Consider the following 13,424-nt stretch of genomic DNA (forward strand, 5'->3'; position numbering starts at 1 on the left):
AGCTCAGCGAAGAGTCGAGAGATATAACGTCATTTCCAACGAGCAATGGCTCGTACCGTTTTACACGATTGCCATACGGCTTGAAATTTGCACCAAACAGCTTTCAGAGAATGATGACAATTGCCTTTTCGGGTCTTGAAGCATCGCAGGCATTCCTGTACATGGACGATTTAGTGGTCGTCGGTAACGAATGTGTTCGAATTGTGCCGAAAGCACTGTTTGAAGCTACATCCTGAAAAATGTTCATTTTTTATGAACGAAGTAACATATTTGGGACACAAATGTACTGACAAAGGAATATTACCTGACGAAAAGAAATACGATGCGGTAAAGACTTACCCAAGGCCAACTGACCCTGATAGTGTGCGAAGATTCGTTGCATTTTGCAATTACTATAGACGTTTTATAAAAAAAAATTTCCGATTATTCGCGACATTCGAATGGACTTCTGAGTGTGAAGCGGCTTTTAAATATTTAAAGAAAAATCTATTGTTGCAATATCCTGATTTTCAAAAAGAATTCTGCATAATAACCGATGCAAGTAAATTTGCTTGTGGAGCGGTACTCACTCAAACGCACAATAACAAACAATTCCCCATTGCATATGCATCAAGAACTTTCACAAAGGGAGAATCAAATAAATCAACTACAGAGCAGAAACTAGCTGCCATACATTGGGCAATTAATCATTTTCGTCCATATATTTATTGCAAACATTTTTTGGTCAAAACAGACCACAGACCACCACTGACCTACCTGCTTTCCATGAAGAATCCAAGCTCAAAATTAACGAGAATGAGACTTGACTTGGAGGAGTATGACTTCACTGTTGAGTATCTTAAGGGTAAAGATAACTATGTGAGAGACGCACTGTCACGCATAACAATTAAGGAATTAAAAGACATGAGCATAAAAATATGCTCAATATCGAAAGTAACAACGAGATCCCAATCGAAAGAAAAACTCTGCGCAGAGAATAAAAAGAACACACAGGTTAAAGATAGCATCCAAACAAAAATTAAGCCCACTATCTATGAAGTCATCACTAGTGATGACGCGAAAAAATTCGTTAAACTAATATTGTCTAATTCATAATGTTTCTTGAAACATGGGAAAAAGATATTAGTACGAATTAAAGTTGATGATCTTTACTCTAATGGAACATTTGACTTAGATCAATTTTTCCAAAGGCTTAATACAGAGCCGGAGTTCACAAGATTAAACAACTAAAGATGTCACCCTGCGAACACATTTTCAAATATATATTGCTAAATCAATTTAAAAAACAGGGCAATAAAATTCTTAGGAATTTACGAGTAGCGCTACTCCCAAAGGTGACCAAAATTGATTCTAAAAATTCTGCAGAAATAGATGCCGTATTATTGAGACATCATGACGACCCAGTCGAGGGCGGTCATGCGGGAATCTCAAGAACAATAGCTAAGATTAAATGTTATTACTACTGGACAAACATGACAAGAGACATAAAAAGGTATGTTAAAAAATGCGCTCATTTTCAATTGGGTAAAACAACAATTCATACCAAAACTCCACTGACAAAGACACCAACACCATTGACAGCCTTTGAAAGAGTATTGATTGATACTATTGGTCCATTACCAAAAAGCGAAAGCGGTAATGAATATGCAGTTACACTAATCTGCGACCTAACAAAGAATTTAATCGCAATACCAATACCAAATAAAAATGCTCACACATTGGCGAAAGCAATTTTCAAAAATGTTATACTCACCATTGGTCCGATGAAGACGTTCATTAGTGACATGGGGACAGAGTACGAGAATTCTTTAATGAGAGACCTATGTAAGTACATGAATATTGAGAAGGTGACTACAACAGCACATCACCATCAGTCTATGGGAACGACAGAACGAAGCCATAGAACTCTCAATGAATATATTCGATCCTACATCTCAGATAATAAAAGCGACTGGGATGTTTGGATAAAGTACTTTACTTACTGTTACAATACAACACCTTCAACCACACACGGATATTGTCCGTATGAGTTGATATATAGTCGAACTCCAAACAAATTTTCAAATTTAATTAATAAAGATAGCATAGAAACACTGTATAACGTAGACGAGTACGCTAAAGAAGCAAAATACAGATTAGAAATAGCATATAACAGAGCACGGAAAATGCTTAAACACAGTAAGGATAAGAGAAAAAATAAATTTGATAAGAATATTAAAGATTTTAATATAGAAATAGGTGATTTGGTAGTACTTTAAAACGATACCGGACATAAGTTAGAAAACCAGTATAAGGGACCATATAAAGTAGAAAAAATAAAAGATAGAGATAATATAACAATTAAATCTAAAAAGGGAAAGGCACAAAATGTGCATAAAGATAGGTTAAAAATATACACAGAATAAGAAATAAGAGAAAAGAGAGAGAACGAAAAGAAAAAATATAAAATAGTCTTAAATTATAATCTCTTTTATGAATAACATATATACCTTAAATCATCATCAAATCCCACTCATCAACATACAAAATAACTACATAATATTACGTTATTTTTTTTAAGAAGGGAGGTGTAGTGTGCATGGACACAACAGAGTATACACAATGTATGCACTGCTCGTTTGGAAATTCCACTCCCATCCATATGTTTATACAGAGACATAAGAGACCACTGCTAGCCACTTGGGCAGCGTAGCTACGGTCCCACGACGCTCGTTTTCATTGACGCCGTTTAAACGCGTCAGCATAAACACACAAGTACATGCGCGCTACACTTTTAGTAAATAAGTTCATGTATATCATAAGTTGATAAGCGAATATAAATTCAAACAATAAAGGGATGATCAGTTTGGATTGAACCACGAACTAAAACGGTGTTTCTCTTTCGGTGTGTCCGTCCACTTTTTACACCAGGTCCCTATGGGTATTTGCGTTGCGAATATACCAGGGGACCCCCGTTATTGTTCGGAGTATCTTCGACTGCACTCGTTGGATGATTTCTATGTTGCTGCTGCTTGCGTTTCCCCAGAGTTCAGACCTGTACGTCCAGGTTGGCTTTAGACTTGAGTTATATAAGAGAACTTTGTATTCCAGCGGAAGAGGTGAGCGAGAGTTGATGAGCCAGTGGAAACTGTTGGCCTTGAGTTTTAGGGAGGTCTTCTTCGCTTCAATTTGCCTTCTCCAGGTAAGCCGCCTGTCTAAGTGGATGCCCAGGTAGGGACTTCGTTGACTTGGGGGATTTATTTGTTGTTTAGGGACAGTGGTGGGCAGGTTTCCCGATTGAGTGTAAACGTAATGTGCTTACACTTTTGATCGTTGACTTGTATACGCCAATCTGTCGTGGTCGTGGTTGATGGCTTTACAAAATTCGTAAGATTTTTCTCAGCTAAAACGACTAAATCAAAAGAAGCTATAATAGCTCTCAAAAACTATTTAAGGGCATATAGCAGGCCAAAATGTTTGATCTCAGACAGAGGTACTTGCTTCACGTCTAGCGAATTTGAACATTTTTCTAGAAGACAGTTACATACAGCACATAAAAATTGCGACTGGATCACCTCAGGCAAATGGACAGGTGGAAAGAATAAATCGCAGTATCGGACCAATGATCGCTAAACTTATGGACTCAGGAAAAGACTTTGAAGGTGTATTAGAAGCAACAGAGTTCGCTCTAAATAATACAGTGCATAGAACAATAAATTAACACCCTAGTGTTATGCTATTTGGTGTTGAACAAAAAGGGAAACTAGTTGATTGTCTTAAAGAGAGTGTATAGCAGTTGAAAAACAATGTTATGTCCATTGAAGATATTCGAAGTAGTGCTCAGGAAAAAGAAAGAAATTTACAATTATACAATGAAGCTAAAACAAATCTGAAACGTCAAAAACCGAAAGAGTATGTACAAGGAGACTACGTAGTTGTTAAAAATTTCGATGCTCATGTTGGAGTTTCAAAGAAACTAGTACCTACATACAAGGGTCCGTTCAAAATAATTAAAATGTTAGATAACGACAGGTACGTGGTTTCAGATGTTGATGGATTTCAACAGTCAAGAATCCCATACTCAGGAATTTGGGCGGCAGCCAATATAAAACCTTGGTTAGAAAACTCGAACGATAGGGAAATAGTTGAGGAAACAGATGTCTAATGAAAATGATTGGACAAATACAAATGATAGACCTAATACAAATGACAAAATAAATGAAAGTGATAAAATAAAAGAAAACAGTTAAGCAAATGAAAAATGTAAAACAGAGGTGAAAAACGATAAAACGGTAGAACTAAAGAAAAAAATGTCAAATGTAAACACAAAAAAGAAATGTCTAAAAGAACAAACACACGTATATTGTACAAGAAGTAAAACAAAAAACAAAAAATTAAAAATAGGCCAGGATCAGGAGATCCTTAATCGTCAGAATGGTTGTAGTATATTCTAGTCACCCTGTATATAAATTATAAAGTCTGTTGGTTTAGTTTATATCATTTATTAATCCTAAACTCTTTAGAGTAAAGGATAAATTATTATTTTGTTGATTACAAGTTTGATTAAGCCAAAGGTAATTACTATTTGATTTCGCGTGTGCGTTAGCCTATAGAGTGTAATTAAAACTAATTCGAAGGTCTGATCCGGCCCCAGCTCTAGGCCTTTACTTGGTTGCAGCGCTGTCGCCAGAGTGCAAGGTCAGCACTTGGTATTCGGCCACTCGCGATCATTCGCTGAGCGAGTGTTCCCAGGGCTGCCGCTAAAGCGCCGGGTCAGGACTTGGTATCTGGCCAGCGACGGTCACCTGATGCGTGCGCGTTTCTGGCCGGACTCCGGGCGATGAACCCCAGAGTGTCGATTCGGCAGTTCCCTTACTGCGCGTGTTGGCCACCGGATACGGGCTGCAACTCGACAATTTTGCTTCGTGGGAACTGGTTGTGTTAACTTCTCCCTCTTTTAAGTGGTCACCGTCCCGGTGACCTCCTAATTCCGCGTCATTTCCTGGCTCGCCGTGACGTCTGGTTTTTAGGAGATGGTAGCCGAGCCAAACGGTAGAGCACAGTAGGAAGCAGGCGAGTAGGGCGAGGGAGTAGCTGAAGGAGGAGCCCAAGGTCAGTTCTTCTCTAAGGGTCCCAATGTGGTGCAAGTTCCTCAAACTCAGCTCGTGGAGAAACGGAAGACTCAATCGGTTTTGGTGGTTCGTGATGTTGACCACGGTCATGGCCGACACAGCGGGTTTTTTCATCGAACTTCCTAGCTGATTAATGAACCAGGTTCCGTTTAGGCTTACTTTGTCGGAATAGGTTACCAGGTAGGTTCCGGATATTTTTTGGTCCCGTCCTTGATCGTCGGTCATGGTCATGTTGGCATCATTCACTATGAGAGTGCCGTGATCCACCACAGTGACTGGATCCAGATGGCCTGGGAGTGTGGAGCAATGCGCAACAGCTCCGGAAACTATTTGTTGGGCGCAAGTGCCGTTCTGGAGTTCTCTGCAGAAGGTAGCGCCGACCGTCGTCTTGCAGTACCCGATATTGAGGTTTCGTCCAGGGCACTCGGCGACTAGGGTTCCACTTTCGAAGTCCAGGATTTTATCGTGGTGCTGGACCGGATAGACCGTTATCTTCTTACAGACAAGCTTAGGGTTAGGGAATTTAATAAGAAAATGGAGGATATCGGAATTTTGAAAAACACTTATACTAGATACTTCTAATATTTCAATTAAACTAATGTTAATAGGCTGTCTGCTTTTAAATTCGCCAATATCGGAGCTATCTAGGATTGCCGGACTTACAATATTTAATTTTGCAAGGGTTAAGCCCATTAGGATATTTTCCAAATCTGTAATGACAATTCTATTTTTAGCTAAAATGATTTCTAAAAGATGAGTTTCTTTATTTGTTTCGAATTTTTGAATTTGATTCATCGCGTTCGCGAGTTCGTTTAATCGTTCCTGAAACTTGATGTTTAATTCTGTTTGGCCTTCATCGGCTCTCATTAATTGTTCTTGGTTGAATTTTATTTGTTCCCAATCATTAAAGTCGGGTGTGCCTGCAATAACCTTTAAAGCTGTCCCAATTAAATTAATACTCCTAGCGGCCCTATGGTGTATTTTTAGGGTAGCTACCAACTTGCGAATGTGTTGAAGGTGTTCTGTGGTCGTCTGTAAACGTCTTTGTCAAAGTCTCGGTCTGGTCAGCGTAGTCTTCGTAGGTCGTCATGTTTGTCGCGTGCTGTAAGTATACGTACGATTCCCAGACAACGATGTCACCATCCTCTATCGGGATATAGTCCGCGTTCGTATAGTCATTTAGTCTTATTGTCGCGTCCGTTCCAGCAGTCATTAGTGCCCAAAATAAAATGTATTTTCTTATCCTAGAAAATTAAAAATATTGAAAATATAAAATGTGTAAAAAGGGTCGGAAGTCTAGCGAAGGTTGTCTTTATGGACCACCCTCCCCTTAATTAGGACCGTGGTCCCCAGGTCTGCTTCAATAACCTCTTCCGAACAGAGCGGTGAGAGCTTGTTTCCTAATCGCCTATTTGCCTTCAGGAAAACCTTTTCGCCGACCTGATAATCTTTATAAATCCTATCCTTGTTTACATGGTCAAGGGACTTTTCTTGGGCCTGTTGAATTTTTCTGCTAATTCCCTTTTCGAATTCTGCGGATTTTGAGTGGACTATTTCTATTGGTTTTCTGTCAGTTACTGAGTGAATGGAATTATTATATTTATTTGTTGCCAAAAGGATCAATTCAATAGTATCGTTTAGTTTGCCCTCCAGTTTCAGGCATCTAGCTATTTCTGCCAGGGTGCTGTGAAACCTTTCTACTTGGCCATTTGAAGTGCTATGTAGGGGCGGGGCGTTAGAAATGGTGATATTGAAATGGTTCAGAAGAATTGATTTAATAGTTTCGGAGTTTAGGGATCTTTCGTTATCGCAATATACGGTTTTTTTTTTGAAAAAAATTTATTATGTGTAATAGAGGGGCATTTATGTCCACAATTGCCCTTGATGCGATGGCCTGCACTGTGGCGAATTTCGAGAATTTATCGACGCATGTAAGGAAAAGGGTTCCGTCTGTTGAAAAAATATCAACGTGTAAAATTTCTCCCACAAATGAAGGTATAAGTGTTTCTGCTACCGCTTGTTTAGATGGATGGCGTTTGTATTTTGCCATTGAACAAGTTTTGCAGTTCGAGTTTATCTCCGTTGCTAACCGAAGCATTTTTGGGAAAAAGTAGTCTCTTAGGATTTGTTTCACATTTTCCTGCGCTGCTCTATGAGCCCGGTTGTGCTCTGTCACAACGATTTCCCTCTGCTCGGTTGTGTCCGTTATGTCCTGCACGAAGCTCTTCGTGCGTAATTTTTTTCGCAGTCACGTAGGGCACGTGATATCATTGTGATTGGGCGGCCATCTTGAGATAGTACCGCCCCTAGACCGAAGCCTGACGCATCCGTTGTTAAATCGAATGGCCCCTTAAAGTCTGGATATGAGAGCAATACGTCTTCTGACGCCAAGATTTTTCTCAGTCTGTCAAACGCTTCTCTCCCTTTTGTCGAATTGATCTCAATCTTTCTTGACTGGTATTTACTGGTTTTCCCATTTTCTCCCTTTAGGATATTTGTTAAAGGTCTTGCGATTGTCGCGAAGTTTTTAATGAAACACCTATAGTAGCTGGCTAACCCCAGAAAGGACCTGAGGTCGAAAAGAGTTTTCGGTGGGGGAAATTCCTTTATGGATTTTACCTTTTCAGGTGAAGTTCTTAGCCCCCCTTGTGACACTATAAACCCCAAGTACTCAACGCCCTTTTTAAAGAACTTTGACTTCTCTTGAGATACTCTCATGCCTGCTTCTAAGAGTTTGTTTAAAACCCAGTCTACATCCCTAACGTGGTCCTCTTTTCTTTTTGAGAAAATTATGACGTCATCTACATAGACGTAGCATAACTTGGAAATTCCCTCTCTTAAGACGTCGTCGATTGCCCTCTGGAAGATGCTTGGGGCGTTTTTAAGCCCGAATGGCAATCTACAAAATTCATATTTGCCATTGTTTATGGAAAAAGCTGTCTTTTCCCTGTCTTTTTCCGCCAGTTCTATCTGGTGGAAACCTGATTTAAGGTCGAGTGTCGTAAAAAATTGCGACTCGCCCATGTTCGACAGTATTGTCGAAATTGTAGGGATGGGATACCTATCATCTACGGTTCTTTGATTTAGTTTTCTGAAGTCGATAACTAGTCGCTTCTTCTTGACCCCATTTTTATCAGTGCCTTTTTTATCTACAACCCAGGTGGGGTTGTTATACGGAGACTTGGATGGCCTGATCACGCCGTCCGCAAGGAGTTGTTTAACTTCTGCATTGACGAATTCGGTTACACCCATGGGGTGGGGGTATGACTTGGAATATACCGGCTCCCCGTCAGTTTTAATTGTGGCAATTGTGTTTATATTAAATGGTAGCGCTTCGTCCGGGTCGGCGACGGCTTTATGATTTTTTACAATCATTTTATCAAATGTGGCTTTTATTGCCAGGGGGACGTCTTCATCATCAATTTGAATGAAGTTGACGTTTTCTGCTTTAGTAAACCGGATCTTTTCATTTCCGTTACTTGTGTGCAGGACATTGCCGGTAAAATCGAGTTTCGCGTTCGCTTGTTTAAGCAAGTCGAGCCCGATAATACCGTCAAAGTCTTTAAGGTTTTTTAAAATAAAAAAGGGTGTTTTTACGTTAAACACCGAAACTAAACATTTTTTATCTATTTTAGTAAAGCCATGGATTGACTTCACTGTGAAGGGTTTCTCCGCTGCCACGATGCCTTTCAGCCCCGGGATTGGAGATTGGGCGGCGGAGTCATAATCCTCATCGTCGGTTTTGTCTTCCGGTATGAAGTTTATTTTTTGTTGAAACCGCTTTGACTGCCCTTTTTGCCATGTTGTGGGCTGCCTAAACTTGGAGGAGGAGATGTCGACATCCATTGGTTCCACCGTCTGGCTCTGAATGCTTCCTGTACTATTTTGAGGTCTTTGCCTAGAAGAACCGTTTTGGTTATTGTGTTCCTTCTGAGTCCTAGCGAAGTGAGGGTTTTTCCTCATAGCCCGCTTGCCGCTGGTTGTTTGGCTTAAACGATTTCTCATCATTGTGTCGGACAAAAGTGGCCGCAAAGACACTTCTTTCATGACTTGATTCAGCTTCTTGCGCTAGCGCTAATGCTGATGGTAAGTCCCGAGGTTGCGCCGGAAAAACGGCTATTTTGAGAGATTTTTTTAGACCAGAAATAAACGCGTGCAAAGCGTCTACCCTGTGTTGCTCGTTTAGGACGGCCGCCGTGGCTGCGTCGTCCGTCATAATGGTTTTGTTAGTAAGGAGCGTCAGTTTTCGCTTTATTTCATCATAATATTTAAGCAGGGGTAGTTCCCCTTGTCTTGACAAATTAAGTTATTGTTTAATTACGTGCGCCGGAGTTTTGTCCGCGTACGTAAAATCTAAGCGTGCCAGTATGGCATGAAAATTAAAAACTGTGTTAAAAGAAGATAACACAGCGGCTGCTGGACCCCTTACTTTATTTTTAAGTATTCCTACTGCCTGATAGTGACGGCTACTGCCATCGTATGACTCGAATACCTTATAAGCTGCTGTGGCAGCCTGCCTCCAGGAAACGTAATTTTCCTGTTTGCCATCAAATTCTGGGACTGACTTTACCATGTCCAGGGGTTCATTACATATTACTTCTGGTCTTAATTCAATTTCTTGAAAAATCTGAATTTGTGGGGTGTTATCTTTAATTTTAAATGAGTTTAACTCCCCTATTACCGCAGCTATTTTTTTTATCAAATAGCTCCCGCTGCTCTCTGAGGGCGTTGTTTATGGCGGCCTCCATATTCGCAAGTTGCTCCGGTTCCATTTTAAGTGTTTGTTGTGGAGCTTTTGTATTGAGAACGCTGTCTCGAATAATTACTGCCCTACTGGTAGATGGTTGGCAACCTGCCTCAGTTTCCTGATCTTGTTCAAGTTTTCCCTTTCCTACTCTTGTTTCCAAAAGCTTCCTATATTCCGCAAGAATTTCCTCATCCGATGAAATGTCCCTGTTATTTCTATACATGGGCCCGTATTTACAACGATTTCATTGGTCTAACAGAATTCAACCAAGGGTTTATCGAAAGATTTATTTTTATTTAATTAAATTAATTGATTCGCGACGACACGAGAAAAAATTTACTTGATATTTATTTTATAAATCAAAAGCGTAAAAGTTCCGTACGAATAAAAATTCTATGCTGTCAAGCACCGGCAAAATTTACTTTCCGAATAATTTATTGGCAAATATTAAACAAAAAGCCTACTCACATTTCTTATTTTTTGTCGTTGTCGCTGTTGCTGCTGCTGCCGCCGTCGCTGCTGCCGTTGCTGTTGTTTTCGTTTTCTTCCTTCTGGAGGGGTGATGGAGGGGTGCCTATAGCCCCTATTGCTCAGTTACTCCCACGGAGGGGGGCGAGGGGTTTCCCTACAGCTCCCTGTTGCTCAGTTACTCCCACGGAGGGGGCGAGGGGTTTCCCTACAGCTCCCTTTTGCTCAATATTATTCCCGCGGAAGGGAATTTTGTTGCGCGTTTTATATTAGTTCCACTTTTTTTGTTTTGGATTTTTTTGCAACTTATTTTTTGCAATTTATTTTTTTCCGTTGTATTTGCAATTTTGTTTTGCACTTTTGCTTTTTTTATTTTTTTCGCAAATGTTATTTTTATGTTTTGCACTTTTATTTTTTGAACTTTATTTTTTGTAATTTATTTTTTGCACTTTTATTTTTTTGCAGTTGTATTTGCAATCTGCAAGTTATTATAATATTTTCACTTTGCAATTATTTGCAACTAACTTGTGAGTTTTCTTTTAAACGCACTGCACTGTATCGCGCGAGTATTCCCGAATTGCAAATTACTTTTGCAAATTCACTTTCGATCGCGTGGGTCGATTGGGCGACAATTATAAAGTCTGTTGGTTTAGTTTATATCATTTATTAATCCTAAACTCTTTAGAGTAAAGGATAAATTATTATTTTGTTGATTACAAGTTTGATTAAGCCAAAGGTAATTACTATTTGATTTCGCGTGTGCGTTAGCCCACGGAGTGTAATTAAAACTAATTCGAAGGTCTGATCCGGCCCCAGCTCGAGGCCTTTACCTGGTTGCAGCGCTGTCGCCAGAGTGCAAGGTCAAGACTTGGTATTCGGCCACTCGCGATCATTCGCTGAGCGAGTGTTCCCAGGGCTGCCGCTAAAGCGCCGGGTCAGCACTTGGTATCTGGCCAGCGACGGTCACCTGATGCGTGCGCGTTTCTGGCCGGACTCCGGGCGATGAACCCCAGAGTGTCGATTCAACAGTTCCCTTACTGCGCGTGTTGGCCACCGGATACGGGCTGCAACTCGACAATTTTGGTTCGTGGGAACTGGTTGTGTTAACTTATATATAGTAAACCATTTTACTAATTTTACTAATTTTGGGAGCGATTGGGATATGGATTGTACATAAGTTTGGGAGTAAGAGTGCCGCTCAGGGTGCGACACTTATTGATTTCAAGAATTGTTTATGTTATTGACGAGCGGCGTCGCCTGCTCCGGATGCGGATTGTTTACATTGATTCAGCGTGGGATCCCCTACGCTGCATATTCTTATTTTTTGGTATATAACTGAATATGTGAATATGTCACTTCCCTCCCCTTGAAAAGGGTTGCCTATGCTTGGGCTGGCATTTCAGGGTACAATGTAGGCAACTGGTCTCGTGCCGGTTCTGTTTCTTGTTGTGGTTCTTGATTATTTTTTTCTTGTTTTCTAAATTTTGTATATAAAATGGTGAGTGGATTTAGTGTAAAAAATTTTGATAGGGCAAGAAAAATAATAAGAACAATAACTACAATTATTATAATTACGTAAAGTGTAGTGTTATTTTCTGAAATTAGTTTTAAAACGTCATTGTGTTCTACCATTTTTATCTTGGTTACATTAATCGGTGAATACAATGGTGTTAAATCAAATTCTGGACTTAACGAATTTTCGCTTAAAATAACATTTCCAATTTTAACTCTACATTTTTTTATTCTAATAATTTTGCTTCCATTTATTTTTATATCGCCCTTTAATTCTTGACAATTTTGTGCGATTGTGGTTTCAGTTAGATTCCATGTAAGTATAATATTTGGCTCAACGTATTGAATTATTTCTTTTGATAGAGTTGGTATAAAATTACAGGTTGGGTTCTTGCGCTTAATTATATTTTTAATACATTCATTATTAACTTCTTTATTGTTTTGATTATAAATTTTATTCTCATCTTCAAAATATGATTGCTGTTCTGAATAGTCTAGCTGATACCCATTATGGTCGGGATAAGGAATTATTTTAATGGTGTTAATGTTTTTGTGATTAATAGGGATATGAGAAATAAGTAGTAATTCGTTATTTTTATAGTCAATCCAAGTTGATGTTTTAATTAAAAGTATGTTTTGACTGTCAATGCTTTCTAGTTTATCGTAATTGAGCAACTTTGGGTTAAAAAATCAAAGACGGGAAAGATGCATGCCCATTTCTATATCTTCAATGTACTCAATAAATTGCATGAGTTCATAAACAAGCGTGTCAATACTATTGCGGTTATTTTCGTAATAAGTAAGTTTCTGTAATCCTTCATTCACAAACTTTATAACATCATTTAATTTATGAAGTTGAATTGATTTTTCTGCAATTAGATCTATTTTTTTGTCAATTTTTATTCTATCATTTTCATCAAGTGTGCCAAAAAGAAATTTAAAGGATGAACCTATTATGTCAAATAGTGCACGTTTCTGCCTATTTTGCTGGTGAATAGTTAACATATACCATTTAATTCTTTTAGTAGTTTATTGTACAAGTATTTCATTCTGGGCGAGTCTGTGATTTTTTTACCAAAAGAGTTTGTGATAATATTGATTTCCGTTAAATTAATTCTAAGACAGTGATGTTCATACACTACCGGTATTTGAATTGGAATGCTTGAGAAGAGTAAATAGCCAAGGTCGGAATCTGGGTTGGTTATTTGAATTTGTTGAGTGTGGCCCGTGGTGAATAATAGAAACAACATCATTGTACAGAAGGTTCCTGTGGGAGTTTAACGACATTCGTTATTGTTTATGAGAAGACAACCAATTTGCCACCCTTGTAAATGTTAAACGCACGAGTAGGTTTATTATTTAAATATGTTTATTGGGAGTTGCAGCTCTTATGTTTTTTCGTTTTCGATTATATGTAACAAAGTATGCGATGCAAGCGAGATGAGCGTAAGTTTTATCTGAGACGAAATAAGCCGAAAGCGCGGCTTCTTTATACCGTCGCTTTGACGATTATAGATAATGCAGATAACAAACATAAGAGAGTCTTTAAGAGCGGCTCCTAACTCCCTACACCTATGTACATAAAA

The sequence above is a fragment of the Drosophila ficusphila genome, unplaced genomic scaffold, assembly GCF_018152265.1.
Source record: "Drosophila ficusphila isolate 14025-0441.05 unplaced genomic scaffold, ASM1815226v1 contig_256, whole genome shotgun sequence".
NCBI classification, from domain to species: domain Eukaryota; kingdom Metazoa; phylum Arthropoda; class Insecta; order Diptera; family Drosophilidae; genus Drosophila; species Drosophila ficusphila.